At 39.0% G+C, this 15,629-nt stretch overlaps 1 protein-coding gene across 9 annotated transcripts in view; it reads right to left on the bottom strand.

The window, feature by feature from the left end:
• The window catches only part of NCALD (neurocalcin delta), a 348,886-nt gene that overhangs the window by 150,961 nt on the left and 182,296 nt on the right, over nt 1–15,629 (bottom strand). For all 9 annotated transcript variants that reach the window (XM_054590336.1, XM_054590337.1, XM_054590333.1 and 6 more), the window contains one exon: nt 13,370–13,418. The gene's annotated coding sequence lies outside the window, so the exon portion shown is untranslated. The remainder of the gene's footprint in view (nt 1–13,369; nt 13,419–15,629) is intronic.

The following is a 15,629-nucleotide window of genomic DNA, read 5'->3' on the forward strand; positions in this document are numbered from 1 at the left end:
TTTCTGTCCTGATTCTCCCTTCCACCGTCACCCAGAGTTCATTCCATCCCCATGCCCATCCCCATGCCAGTCACCCCTCTTCCACCTTCAGGATGCCACTTCTCTAGGCTCCTCTGCAAAGCTGGAACACAGGCTTGGTCTCTCTAACCCTGCAAGCTTGCCTTCTATTTGTTTACCCTTTACCATCCCAGCTCTCGCCTTCTCTTCTCCTTCATATGCCTAAACGAAGGGTCTACCCTGGTTATTTCCCTCTCGCTTACTGTATTTACTACTCATTGAAACTTGTCCTCTACCTGTTTTCTCGAAAGTCCCTAACAATTCCCAGGTTGCCAAATGCAGTGACCTTGACCTTTCTGCTCAGCCCTCCTGAAACCAGCTCTGCCCTTTGATTCCATGATGGTACAATAGCTTAGTTTTCTTGAGACCTATCTCTCCATTCCAGGCTCTTCCACTATCTCCTCTTCTTCTGGCCATCCCATAATTACGGGCAATCCTCACTGTCGAGGGTTGCCCAGACCTAGCAAATAGAAATACAGAATGCCCAGTTAAATTTGAATTTCAGGTCAAATAGGATTTTTTTTTTTTTTTTTTTTTTTTTTTTTAGTATAAGTATGTCCTAAATCTTGCATGGGATAGTCTTATTCTCAAACATGACACTTTGTCGATCTGAAATTCAATTTTCACTGAGCATCCTGTATTTTATCTGGCAACGCTATCACAGTTGTTTCTTCAACACTCATCTCCCCTCTAACTTCCTCCCTTATTGATGTTTCTGTGCCCACAGAGTCAATAATCATCTTTTCTCAAATAATTCCTAAATCTTCATCTCTAGCACCAACCCTCTGTCTTTCTCTCTCTCACCTGCATTTCTCTGTTTTTCATGGGTATTTTACAGAATCTTAAATTGATTTTATATAAAACTAATCTTAGTTTTGACCCTGAAATCTACTTCTCTACCTGGCTTCTCTAGTTCTATTAATAATACCTTCTCCAGCCTCCCAATCGCCTCAACTCCAAATCCAGGAGTCCTTACTAATCAAGTGGCTGAACCTTGTTGTTTCTACCTGCACTGTCACTTACAGATGTCTTCCTCCCCATGTTCATGGACACTGCTAAATTGAGGCCCATGTCATCTTAGGACTACAAACCATACAAGGCTGTTGAAATTGCCTTCTGATTAGTCCCTCATCTCTACTCTCATCCACCTTCCACCCTCTAACACCCCAACGCACACACTCAATTAACATCCTAATTAAAGCACAAGTATGGCTGGGCCACTTCCTTGATCAAGAAGTTTCCTACTGGATCCTGGCAAAAGTTCAAGCTCCCTAGCCAGCATTCAGGGCCTTCCATGAGTTGATCTTTCTCCTCTTACCTCTTTGTGGTCTTCTCAATGTACCCAAAACTCAAGGCACATCAGGATACAATGGCTGGGCCTTTCCTATCTCTGTTGGCTCACACTCAAACTCACAAGTAGACTTCTTTGAGGGTAGCTCTTGCAGTTTCTATACAAACAGATCCTCACTAAATGTTTTCTGAGTTAGTAAAGTCAGTTCTAAATTATCCACATTAACAGAATAAAGTGATTAAATCCAAAAATTATTTATGTGCTAGTGCAAATGACTGTACTTCACAAACCCATTGTTTGCTTCTGCCTATTATGGGCAATGTCAAGCTCTCAGAAACATGTCATACCCCGTGATGTCAAATCACAGCTGAACCCTGACAGGACTCCCAGGGACACAGATAAACAAAGACCCCACCCACTCTCTGCTGCCTCTCTTGACGTACTTGCTGAACTCTGATCTCGTCCCCATTTCTCCCACTTCTTATACATGGAAGGTTATAATATTCTCTGTAAATGTCCTTGAATGCTCTATGAGATAAGTCTGCAAATAGCTGTATATTCTACACTGCTGCCGATCCCACTGCTGATCCAAAAACATCTGAGCACTTGGATAATCTAAATCAGGGGTCTGCATCAGGCCAGATAGTAAATGTTTTTGGCTTTGCAGAGCATATGGTCTCTGTTGCAAGTACTCAGATGTTCTGTGTCACAGAAGATGACACAAAAACAAACAAGTGGGCCTGAGTGCCAATAAAACTTTACCTACAAAAGCAGGCAGCTGGCCTGAGGGTGGTAATTTGCCAACTCCCAACTTAAATTAGCATCTGATAAACCATTTACTTCATGATTTCTTTCCAAACTATATTCCATTATAGTCATTTCACTGCAAAGAACATCTGAAGTTCACTTGAGACAGTGTTTTCTTCTCTCACAAATTATATTTAAGGCAAACCCAGGACCCCAAGGGGAGCGGGGAAAAATGAGGAGTGGGGACCTGAAGCCATGTCCGTGACTTGGCTCCCAGCCCAGCGGACGTCATCCCAGTGTGGGGGCAGGATCACTATTACTGATTGTTTCCCCCTTTTTCCTCTGGCTCCAGTGGGGCTCTGCCCAGCGCTGTTACTGATCCCACCTTCATCTAAAATGTGGATATTTTATTTATCATGGCTTTTTTTGCATTAATTTTGATGTTTAAAAAATTTTGAATTGTTATTTATTTCAATTATGGAGTTATATTGTACCTTCCTTAATTTTGTGCCAAAGTGAGTACCCTGCTCACCTCCCTCCCCCACTTAGAGGCAGCCCCATGTCACCCTCTGCTTTCCCAGCGTCCATCCCCATTTCAGAGATGACATACATCTATTTACTGTTACCTTTGGGCAGATTGCTCCTCCAAGTTGCTGTGATACCATTTCAATTCTTGCATCTGCCTCAGACACAGGGAGTTTTGAAGCATGTGGAAATTCTTATACCAGACTATCTAGAGTCACTTCTTTTTTTCTTAATAGCAATTCTACTTTTAACTTTGTTTTCTTCCAGCTCACCACAGAATTACTTTTTTTTTCAATTACACTTTACATTAATTATTATTTTATATTAGTTTCAGGTGTACAGCACAGTGGTTAGAAAATCAAACACTTTACAAAGTGATCCCTCTGATATTTCGAGTACCCACCTGGCACCATACATAGTTATCACAATATTAGGGACTATATTCCCTGTGTGCATTACATCCTCGTGCCTATTTTGTAACTACCAATCTGTACTTTTAATCCCTTCACCATTTTTAACCTAATCCCTCTCCCCTCTGGTTACCATCAGTCTGTTTTCTGTATCTGTGAGTCTGCGTCTGTTTTGTTTTTTAATTTATATTATTATTTAGATTCCGTATATTAATAAAATCATATGGTATTTGTCTTTCTTTGACTTACTTCACTTAGTATAATACCCTCCAAGTTCATCCGTGCTGTTGCAAATAGTACAATTTCGTTCTTTTTTATGGCTGAGTAACGTTCCATTACTGCAGCACCACATTTTTATTCACTTCTCAGTTGATGGGCACTCGGATTGCTTCCTTAGCTTGTCTATTGTATATAATGCTGGAATAATGAACATAGGGGTGCATCATATATTCATTTGAACTATAGTTTTGGATTTCTTTGGATATATACCCAGAAGTGGAATTGGTGGGTCATAGGATAATTCCATTTTTATTTTTTTTAGGAACTTTCACACTCTTTTCCAGAATGGCTGCACTGATTTGCATTCCTACCAACAGTGCATGAGGGTTACCTTTTCTCTAGTGTCACTTCTTTTTCTTTTTAATTTTTATTTTTAGAGAGAGGGGAAGTCAGGGAGAAAGACAGGGAGAGAACATCAGTGTGAGAGAGAAACATCGATTGGTTGCTTCTTACATGCTCCTTGACCGGGACCAAGTCTGCAATCCAGGCATGTGCCCTGATTGGGAATTGAAGCTGTGACCCTTTGCTCTGCCGATGCCACCCAGCCAACTGAGCCACACTGGTTAGGGCTCTACAGTCACTTCTTAAAGGACATGTTAAAGTGGGAGAAAACTTAAGGGACTTTATAACCATCATTTAATTTAATGTTAATGACAGTCCCATAAGGTTTGATTACATTGTTTTGTATGAATGAGGAAATGAAGGCTCACGAACTGAGATTATAGAAAATATTAAACCAGGCTTAAGCTTTCTGCTACATTACATTATCTCTCAAGAAGCTAACAGTTTGAACATGATTAAGACACTTTCTGGGCTTCCTAGCTTACATTTGCACAGAACCTCTTATCCATAGAGATTTTTCAAATGCTTCATCTCATATCTTAAAGTCTCCTATTTAAGATATGATAGCGTGGACTCCTCAATTCCGGTATATGGGTGAAGACATATTCAGAAAGGTTAAGTAACATAACCCAAGGTCATCAGCCAATAAGTGGCAAAACTAGAATTAAAAAGCCAGATCATCCCAGGTCTGGAGAGCTGTGCTTACCATTCCATCTGTTCTACCCTAGAGGAGCACGGCCGGCATAGGCATCTTTGACCAAGGTCCTCCATGTTCTTATCACAGTGAGCAGCCCAAGGAATAATATCAAGGACTAGAAAGTAGTGCCCAAGAGAAGGGGCCTGAAGTATTGAGCACTACCTCCTGATGAGCAAGGTCTAGGAAAACAGGGGCATCAGAAGCAGGGAAGGGTGTTACCTCTAGGAGGTTAGGGGGCTGGCACAGGAGGTTAGGAGACCCTGGAAGGATGAAGTCCCCCAGTGGCACAGAAGGGAAGACCAATCTTCGCCTGCTTTACCATTTTGCCACGGGTCATTCCTCTTGGTGCTAGGAGCCATTGTCATTGTAATTAAAGCGACTTCTGCTCAATCTCCAACCCCCTAAGGATCCTTTCTGGATTCCATGCTTCAAAAAGGCAAAGAAACTATTTCCAGTTTCTACTTCCCACTTGTGTCAGGTGGCACTGTGATTTTGTGATCAAGAGCAACAGCATCTGAACACCAGGCACAGAGGACACCATTCCAAGGGTGAAGAAAGATCGGACCGTAGTGAGGACAGGATGCAGGAGCCGGCAGAAGGGGCAGGGGGCATTTGGACATCGTTTCCATCCCAATGCTGGGGAGAAAAGGGCAAGCACTGTACTTTGGAAAGAAATCAGATTCCATGTTAATCCAAGTAACTTTCAAGGAGGCTCATAGGAGAAGTCACACCTGGTATTGTATCTCCATAATGAGGCGCATAGCAGGCACTTTTAAGCATTTAATGTACTTGAATGCGCAAAGTTTCACAGCTGGTCATAAGCTCCTAAATGCTACATGCCTCTTTCGCTGGGAGATGCCACGCGGTGCTGGGATTCCACAGGGTAGCAAGGCTTCCCCCACATCCAGAGGCTCAAAGGCTCCTCTGACAACTTTAACCACCCAAGAATAGAAAACACCCCGGGCAGCGTGTGAGACCAATCTTGTAAACAGCAGGATGGCAAGGTAAAAACAAGAATAGAAAGAAAACATGCAACTTTTTAAAAAACCATTGCTTTGTAGAAGGCCGATAAGGTGGGGATATGCTCATCTCCGAATATCATGGAAAAACAGAAGCTCAGAGAAGTGCGAAATCCCAAGTCAGGTGGATGTGCCATGATCCATCCTGCTCTGCCAACTTGCCCCCTTCTGGCATCAGGCCTGATTTTACAGACTTCTCTTCCAGTGTCACATGGTTGGGGTTTTTTAAATTTTTTGTTTATTTGTCTTTCCTTTCATGCACCACAACCAGTATTTTCAAGGCTGTTGCAACTTTCCTAAATCACATCTTTTTTCTTCTGTGACCTCACAAACAATGATGCTCCAGAGAACCACAAACCACAATATTTCCATCTTTCTTTGGACTGAATCATGCTCTTGCATGCAGGGAAAATATGTTCACATACTTGTACTGAGTCTTCATACATCCTTTATATGATCACTTGTGTCATTAGAAGATTTTGTGCAGCAAAACTCCAGCATCTTGTATCTTTCAATCATCTTACCAATAATTAAGCACTGAACATGTACTCTCAACAGTGGCCAGGGGATAACAGGGGTGAACTGTTAGATCCTGGCTTTGAGGACTGTAGAATCCAAGTGGAAGAGAGAGATTTGGAAACAGATATGAGAAGGGGTGAAGCTACTTCTCCTCCTCTGCCTTGTAAGATAATGTCAAAATGCCTCCGCAGGCCAACTGACCAAGGAATTAAGTACCTGTAGCTAAGCCAGCACAGATATAGAACAGCACTCATGTTCTCCTGGGAGGTGAGGAAGTGCCCTTCTGGCAAGGTTTCCTGCATCCGTCCCCACCCCAATCACGGCCTTGCTCTGTGTACCTGTTCTCAGCCTCAGACCTCCAAACTGCCTTGCTTGCATTTAAAATCCTTCCTAGCTCTAGGTGTTATTATTAATGGCACTCTTGTCATGTATATTTACTATATGCCAAGAACGGTCCCTACTTTAGCTCACTGAACTTTTATAGCATCCTTGGGATAGGCTTTGTTATCCTGGCGTTATAGATGAAGAAAAGTTGCCTAGGAATATTTTAGAAACTTGTACAAGGCCACACAACTGATAAGTAAAAAAACTGAGACTGGTACCCAGGATGCGTGATAAGAAAGGTTCTTAAACAGCACATTAGTCTGCCTCTGTAGGCACATGTAGTCCAACTCTCTGCTAAGCTACTTGCACTGTAAGAACAGCATCGACATTTGCATTCTTTTAATTCTGATTTCCTCTGAAATCAGAGGTCTGATGGACCTCTGAGCAAGCAGAGTAGTCATCTACCTGTGTGGTATGATTTAAGGGAGGCCAAACAAGGACAGGTTAAAAATATCTCCACCACTCACTATCACAGTGCCTGGAGATTCACCATTGGAGGTGCATTCCTTTGGACCTTGAAGTCTTTCTGGTCTTCAGGGCTGCTCCATTAGAACACAATTGGCCTAGGAGGGGTCATACTCAGCTGAGACCTCAATGAGGGTTGGGCCTTAGAGAGTAAGTTCCAGGAGAAAGACATAAAAAGGAGTCTGGAACTCTGGGAATGAGCAGGTGGTCTTGAGAGGAGGGTGGGAGGTTCTAGAAACAGGGGAGGACATTTTGTTTGGCTCACCCCACCTTTGTGACCCCCAGCTCTGAGCAAGGCAAATGGAAGGTACATAATTCTCTTGATTTGAGAAAACACTCTTTTGATCAGGTGTAAGAGTTGGAGGCATAAAGAATGGTGGCAGGTGGGCATCAAGTGCCAAGGATCATGAGCACTGTGAAGCCATAAGAGAAAAAAGACAGATCCTTGACCTCAAAGAGCTTACAGTCTCTAGGGAGGAAAAAAGAATATCAATAGCGAACAATAGGTGAGTAAGATAAGACAGGGATGACCAAGCACAAAACCTTTGTAACACATGTGTAACAGAAAACTCAGGAAGAGGAGAGCTCAGTGTGGGAGGAAGGAAGTGGCGTCAGCTTCCCTGGGGACAAAGGGCCCCAAGAACAGTACCCAATAAAGAGATATAATGGATAAGTTGGGAAATGTCTGTCGGGCCAAAAGAAGACCCCAATGACCATGACCTACTGCCAGTGTAGCACTCCTAAGCAAGGAAATCCAATTGGGATTTCATCACCACGATGCAAAATAAATAAATCCAGCATTTCAGCAAAAGGTGAAAGTACCAGGTTTATATATTAAGACACATGGAAAACAAATCTAATGAAACCATTAAGCAAATCTAAACCCATCAACTATTTCTGTGGGAAAGAGATATGATGACTACCACAGGCCAACAACCTTGAAAAGTTCCAAGACTCTCCACTAGATTCAGCTTTGATAAAGAATCGCTTTATCCTGTGACCTCCCAACCAAAGACAAATGCTCTTCTTCTGGGCTTCCACTTAATATTCCCTTCCTTCACAAGCAGGAAAGGTTACTTCTATTTACTCTAACTTATTTTGTATTTTTTAAAAAGATCCCTTTATTTAATTCTTGCAGAGAAAACAACTGCAAGGAAGAAAGGAAGCAAGCAAGCAAGCTTTGACCTTTATTTGCTGAATGAGTTATTTTACCAATAGCTACAGGTGATTATGTTCTCACCATTCTGAATAAGCACCTTTGTACCCATTGGTATAAGAGAAACAAATGACTACAGCCTAAGGCTTAGTCTTGAGTGAGCAGGATAAAGGGAAAAAAAACCCATATACATACATATATATGTGTATGTGTGTGTGTGTGTGTGTGTGTGTGTATAAATATATATATATATATATATTTATATGTAAGAAGAGACCCGAAAAAGAGGTGAAGGGTGAGGAAGGAGGATCCACAAGAACTCCTTCCTTTCTTAATTGAATTATTACAGCATATATTTCCTTTTCATTTCAACTTGGCTGCTCATATGCTAAGTTTCCACAAGTCTCCTGTTTTCCTCAAGGTGGTTGCATATCTGAGACATAAATGGCAAAGGTCTGTGGTTTGCAGTAACTTCCATGGAGATGCACAGATACAATGATCACGTTATCTAAACCCACAATCAGGCACAGGATCTATCTAACAAAGGGTGCTTGTGCTTTATTTCCAGATGTACACAGCAACTTGGTTAATGCAGTTTTAGTGCCTAAAGGTTAGCATTTCTGGGACATTTTTATGTTCTAAGAGGAAATCAGAAAACATAACTATTTGAATTCATAAAAATCTGGGCGGTGATTATAATACTGGAGCAAAATGACAATACCAGTATTTCTGTATTTAATATTTTATAAGAAAAGGATTCAGAATCCATAAAAAGAAATGGGTGAAAGTAAATATTTAATATATTTTAAATATATAAATGTATCATCATCATGTAAAATGCAAAAAATACAACCTAAATATTATTATCCTATTAATAATTACTGGAAAGAATTTTAAAACATAGGTATTAAAAAACTAAACATTCTCAAAAATGAGAAAACATTAAGTCCTGAGCGCTGGCAAGTGTGGCTCAGTTGGTCGGAGGATCATCCCGTGACTGAAGGGTTGTGGGTTTGATTCTCAGTCAGCCCACATACCTAGGTTGCCCATTCGATCCCAGTCTGGGTGTGTACAGGAGGCAACCAATTGATGTTTCTCTCTCACATTAATGTTTCTCTCTCTCCCTTCCTCTCTCTCTAAAAGTAATGAAAAGAAAAGTGTTCTCAGGTGAGGATTAAAAAAAAATAAGTCATAAAAAATTTAAAATAAGACTATTGTATCTGAACCTTTATAAAGAAGTTTCTTAAAGTGCATAAACATTATTGTCATTGAATTGAGAACACAATTTGGTGCAAATTTCTTCACTGCTAAAAAAAACAAACACAAAAACAAAACAGTAGTCAGGACAGTGGTGGTGTCTTTATGGACTATCTCCAAATATTTTTCTCTCACTTCTTCATCTTCAAATAATCAGAACTCTCATTTGATAAACATGAGGAGGAATATTTTACATATAATTTTTATTGGGGAATGGGTAGGAGAAAGGAGTAGGAAAGAAATAAATTCATTGACCGCGAGCCTTAGTTTGCTTGAAAGCAAGAAGCAAGCATTTTCCATTTGTTTGCCTCTTCTTTAGTCTCTTCATATATGATGGTGATCCCAATGCCCAGCTGCCTGTATTCAAAATTCTCTGTTACAGTAGGCACACCCTTAGGTGACCCTCAGTCAGTCACACCCTCACATAATATTCTCCCCGTGAGTGCAGCCACAACCCCTGACTTGTCTCTAGCCAATAGAATACAGCAACACCAAAAGGATAGTGGCTCCCTGGATTAAGTCACCTTATGGAAGACTCCATCTTAGCAGGATGGAATGAGAGATTCTCCTGCTGGTCACATGGAAAGAAATGTGCTCAACACCTAGCAGATGAGAACGCCCCAGGTGGCAGCTGGCAAGAAAACAGGGGACCGCAGTCCTACAACCCCACCTTAATTCTGCTAATAACCCCATGTGCTTAGAAAGAAAAACAAAAACAAAAAATAAACCCTGAGCTTCAGAAAGAAACACAGCCCAGCCAAAATCTTGATTGCATCTTTGTGAGACCTTAAGCAGAGGATGCAGCTAAAGCTGTAGTCAGATTCCTGATCCATAGAAACTGTGGGATAATATTTAATTACACGTTGTTTCAAGTCACTCAATTTGTGGTCATTTGTTATGCTGCAATATATAACCAATGGACATGTCATCATCCACTTTGTACGCCAATAACAATTTTTCTTGCAAAAAGGTTTATGTTGCCAGTTGTTATATTCTTCCTCCTTTTGAGGGCTACCGAAATATAGCAGAATGCTTTATAGATATGCACACTTCCATCAAAATCAACAATTTAATGGAGAATATAATTCTCCATGTAAGTGTCTTAGCACATAAATGAGTTCAACAATTTTCAAAACACTATTACTTCATAGCTGCTTGAAAATTGGAGAGTATACCTCCAAACCAGTGTTTAAAAAGTGCGTACTTCATTATTTTTTAAATAAACTTTTGCTTTGTAAAAAGTTTTAGATTTAGAGAATTATTGTGAAGACAGTACAGCATTCTTGCACAACCCACACCCAGTTTCCACTATGAATATTTTACATTATGTAGTACATTTTTCACAATTAATGACCCAATATTGCGACATTATTATCAACTACACTCCTTACTTTATTCATATGTCCTTGTTTTTTACCTAATGCCTTTTTCCTGTTCCAGGATCTCGTCCAGGATACCACATAATATTTAGTTATGACACCTTAGGCTTCTCTTGGTTGTGTAGTTTCTCAGACTTCCTTTGTGTTTGGATGACCTTGACAGGTTTGAGGACTACTGGCCAGGTCTGATTTATAGGAATCCCTCTATTAGAATTTATCTTATATTTTTCTCATGATTAGACTGGAGTTACGTGCCTTGGAGAGAAAGACCACGGAGACAAAGTGCCATTGTCATCGCATCATATGAAGTATACCTGCTATCAGTACAACATAGCACTGTCGATGTTGACCTTGGTCACCTAGTTCAAGGCAGTGTTTGGCAGATTACCTATCGTCAGGTTCTCTTTTTTTCCTCTCTTTCTATACTGTACTCTCTGAAAAAAAAGTCACTATGTGCAGCCCCCTTTGGGAGTTATGCTTTCTCTCCTAAAAACCAGAGTATTCCACATACATTACTTGGAATTCTGCATGGGAGAGTTCTCTAGTCTCCTCAAATATTTATCCAATCATTTACTTATATCAGTACAGATATTTATACTATACTTTGGGTTATATCCCAATACTAATTTATTTATTTCATTGCTCAAATTGTTCCAGCTTTGGCCACTGGGAGCACTTTCTATCCTGTTGACTCACTTTGTGTCACATTCACCACGGTGAATGGTCTTTTTTGGTTCTTCTTTTAACGCTTCCTTATTTTCTGGCACTATAGAAAGTTCCAGGCTCAGTTTGCATATTTCTTGCCACAATCTTAAATCAGCCATTTCTCCAAAGAGCTCTGGTTCCTTTTATTAGGAAATAGTCATTGGAAGCCAAGACTTGGGTAGTAGGCTGTGTTTATTGTTCTGGGAGTGTCATTGCTTCTAGGCCAAACCAGTTTTTCAATCTCTTAATATGGGACCTTGGAGTGTCTCTGTACGCTTAATTTATTTTAATTTATTCAACAATTTTTTTAGATGAAAATAGAAATTTAATCAGTCATTTAATTGAAAGTTCCAAGGATCTTCCTAGGGTTTAGAATGATAAAACCAGTGATTGGTTGTTTTTTTAAATTTTTAAGTAATGTTTATTCTATTACAGTTGTCTAAATTTTTCTGCCTTTGCCCTCCTCCACCCATCCCACCCTGCCCCCCCCCCGCCCACAGTCAATTCCCAATCTGTTGTCCATGTCCATGGGTTAGTCATACATGTTCTTTGTCTAGTCCCTTCCTCTTCTTTCCACAGTTGTCCTTCCCCATCCCCTCTGGTCACTTGAGAATGACCTGCTCCATGTTTCCATGCCTGTGGTTCATTTGTTCATTAGTTTATTTTGTTGAATAGATTCCACTTATAGGTGAGATCATATGGTGTTTGTCTTTGACCAACTAGCTTATTTCACTTAGCATAATATTCTCCAGTTCCATCCATGTTATCACAAAAGGTAGGAGTTCCTTCTTTCTTTTCCTTTTCTTTAAATGCAGATTGATTTTATTTATTTATTTTTTAAATGTCAAGATCCATTATAAAATATTAAAACATTTAAACCCATTATAAAATCTTAGCAATTAAAACAACATGACACCAACACAGAAATAATCAAGGAGATCAATGAAATAAAATGAGCATTCTAGAAACAAACATATATCTCTAACAATGTAATATATGATTAAATTAATATTTCAAATCAATGGGGAAAATAAGGTTTATTCAACAAATAAGGTGCATGGACCACTATTACTTGAAATAAAACAAATATAGAGCCCTATTTCACACATTATACAAAAAATATTCGGGTGAGTTAAAAATCAATATGTAAAATCTAAGGAGTTTTAGGAGAAAATACAAAATAATATTTTTCTTACCCTGAATATTTTTATAGACATTATTATTTCATAGTCATTAATAAAACATTTTGAAAATATTAATTCACTTAATCCTTGTAATAACTTCATAACAAGAAGATAAGTAGTATTACTAGCCCCATTTTACAGACAGAAAAACAAAGGCACTGAGTGATTGGACATGTGCACAAAATCATGCAGCTAGTAAGTGGAGTGGAAGGGCCGGGAATTGACCTGAAGCATCTTCAGATTAGGGGCACTAACCATTGTACCACATGGTCTCATGGTGGTGAGGACCTCATGAAGCATAAAGTTGATGAATTAATTAATCCACTTATTTATTCTCCAACAACTATCTATCATGTGCTCATTAGGTGCCAAACTCTCTACTAGATGTTAATTGTTGCTTAATGCAATTTAAGGTATTTCTTGGGTTATGTCTCAATTTAGAGTAAGGGAAGAGGCTGCTGTAATGTGCCTCTTGAGAGGACTCTGTAAGCCACCTGGGATGAAGCGGATACATACACAATGACAGATGATTACTAGAATTAGTGGGGTGATCACATTGTAAAGTATAAAAATGTCAAATCACTGTATCAAACACCTGAAGTGAATATAACCAATATAAGATTCTATACCAACTATACTAAAATAAAAAATAAATTAATGAAATTAAAAATAAAATCCATTCCACTCAGTGGCTGCAAATATGCTTTATTATGCTACAGGTAACAATCAAGGGTGATGGGCAGTGCTTTATTTATTTCCATCCTATCCATTACCCTTTCCACAGATTTTCAAAAGGAGCTTTAATATCTTTTCCTTTCTAGGAAGCTCACATTCATTATGCTATTATTCACTGATAAAATATTTTAATGAAAGTCTCTGTTGTGAAAACCACGGAATGAAACTGCAATTTCCATTTACAACTGATTAAAGGAAAAATTAAGATTTACACTTACTTTTGACTGTCACAAGTGAGTTGTTTGAAGAGACCAAAGTTGAGATGATCTAAAAGAAAACAGACAAAATGACCCTGCTGAATAGAAATAGAGTAAGGGACTGTAAGGCCATTATCCCCACCTGTTAAAGTGGGTGTGAGTTGTCAGTAACACCTTTGGGAAAGGTAGGCTAGAGATGGGGCTCTGCAGAAAGGACTTAAGAAGGAAGACTTTTTTGATATTTATAAAACTCATCTACTCTATTTATTGACTTCTTGTTGATATTTATAAACTCCTTGGAATAGGATACAGATTCAAGGAAAGCATCAGTCAAGAACATGGGCCTTTATTTGTCAGTTCAGAGCCAGTACCGAATGAGCTGCCTTCAGGATGAACCAAAGCTTAGGGACATTCCAAAAAGAATTAGCAGACACAGTACCCTAATGCTACAATGAGAAATCACAATAACAGAGGCCAATGAATGGAAACAGTGTATTGGTTTGATTCACAGGTCAGGAAAAAGGGATGATCAAAGGCGTTAGCCTGTGCAGAGCCTCACCGAGTGTGTCTGATTGAGCAGGATTCCTGGAAGGGGGTGTGATCTATTCAACTGCATCGTCAATGCACATGGCAAGGACGATGATCTCTCAGATATTGTTTCTGGCATCTATAACCTCTCTTCAAGAAAAGTGCATTTTGGTACCTCTGGGAGCACCAGTCTAGACAATATAATTAGTTTATCTAATACAGTTTTAAAACTATCAGCAGGATCAAAGCCCTCCTGGAAAATCTGTTTTAAAAAAAAAATCTCAATCCATATCATTGAATTATTGAATTCTTAAATATCAGAGTGTCACTTTTATTTGGAATAAAATACCAAGACATGTACAACTATTTGGGTTTTTTGATATCCTCTCTTTTTATTAACAGAAGTCAATTGTAATAATTCAAGAAGAAAAGGTCCTTGAACTGACATGTTAGAAAAAAATGTAACATTCTTCCAATTTCTGGGTATTTGATGATGTACCAGTCACTGCAAAATGCATCTCAGCCAATACAGCCAAGATTCATATCCTTCTAAGCATTTAACAGAGAATGGAATACAGTTAAAGCAGAACTAAAAAGCCTTACCAAAAGTTAAGAAATTTGTCCCTTTGCACATAGACTACAGGCAATACATTTCAATGATAAGAACCTCAAGCCAGTTATTTAACTTCTGGATGTTCCACAAATGATAGTTACTATGGTATTTTTAGTTATAGCAATGTAAGAATTCTAATCTAAGATATCTTATTTTCTTCTCACTCATAATAACCTGTTCATTTTAATAATACAGATATTTAGAAGAGATTTTGGCTTAAAAAATATAATCTTTCCCCATGATTTTTTAGCTGAAAAGAAGATCTGTGAAATGACTTTTATATTTCCCTTTATCTCATAGTTATTTTGTTGACATACAAACATATTACAACTTGAAAAGTGACATTTTAGAGTTTTTCATTGTTCATATATGGAATCAAGTCAAAGTGAATTCAAAGTATTTTGCATTTTAGAGTTAACTCATTTTCAGACTTTCAGATTTCATTAGAAAGAAAAACAATCAGGTGCTTGGTTTAAAAGGCAAGTTGAATAAATGAGCAATTACTAGAGCTGATCTGGCATGGGACCCCAGAGGTTTTCTCTAGATCTGAGTGGACAGGCCACTGAAGACCAAGCTTGTTAAATGGCATCTAAGTCAGGTTGGTGAGACAAGAGGAAGAGGGTGTCACATGAGATATATTAAAGCTCTGTCTGTTCTCTATGCCATTGGACAAATGTCACAAATGATCTGCTCACAGAAACACATTGAAACACAACCTATCTTACCCACTTTTTCTCAGAGATTGATAATAAAATGATGGAGGTGGGGTGGGAGGGCTGTGGCATATAGAAATGCAGGTATATGCCATATCATTGGCAGTGTATAGTCTGTTGTTTATACAGGGGTGGGGAAAAGCAGGTGTACAGTTGTGAGTATGCAAAATGAAGTTTATTCTTGCATTACTGTTTATTAATTATTAAATTATTTATTTGTACAATTGTAAGCCTACTTTTGCCCACTCCATAAAAATAGTTACTTGCCTTGAAACATACACATGAGACTTTTTAAAGGTTTCATGAATATCTTAATAATTTAAATAATCATTCCAGGGAGACAAGGGATAAGGTGGAAAGAACACGAGTGAAGGTGAGGGATTCTGAGTCTAAGCCAAGCTCAGCCGTGAGTTGGTGGTGGGCGAAC

This window comes from Pteronotus mesoamericanus, unplaced genomic scaffold (assembly GCF_021234165.1).
Source record: "Pteronotus mesoamericanus isolate MK-2021 breed Mesoamerican mustached bat unplaced genomic scaffold, CSHL_Meso_final scaffold_174, whole genome shotgun sequence".
Classification (NCBI taxonomy): domain Eukaryota; kingdom Metazoa; phylum Chordata; class Mammalia; order Chiroptera; family Mormoopidae; genus Pteronotus; species Pteronotus mesoamericanus.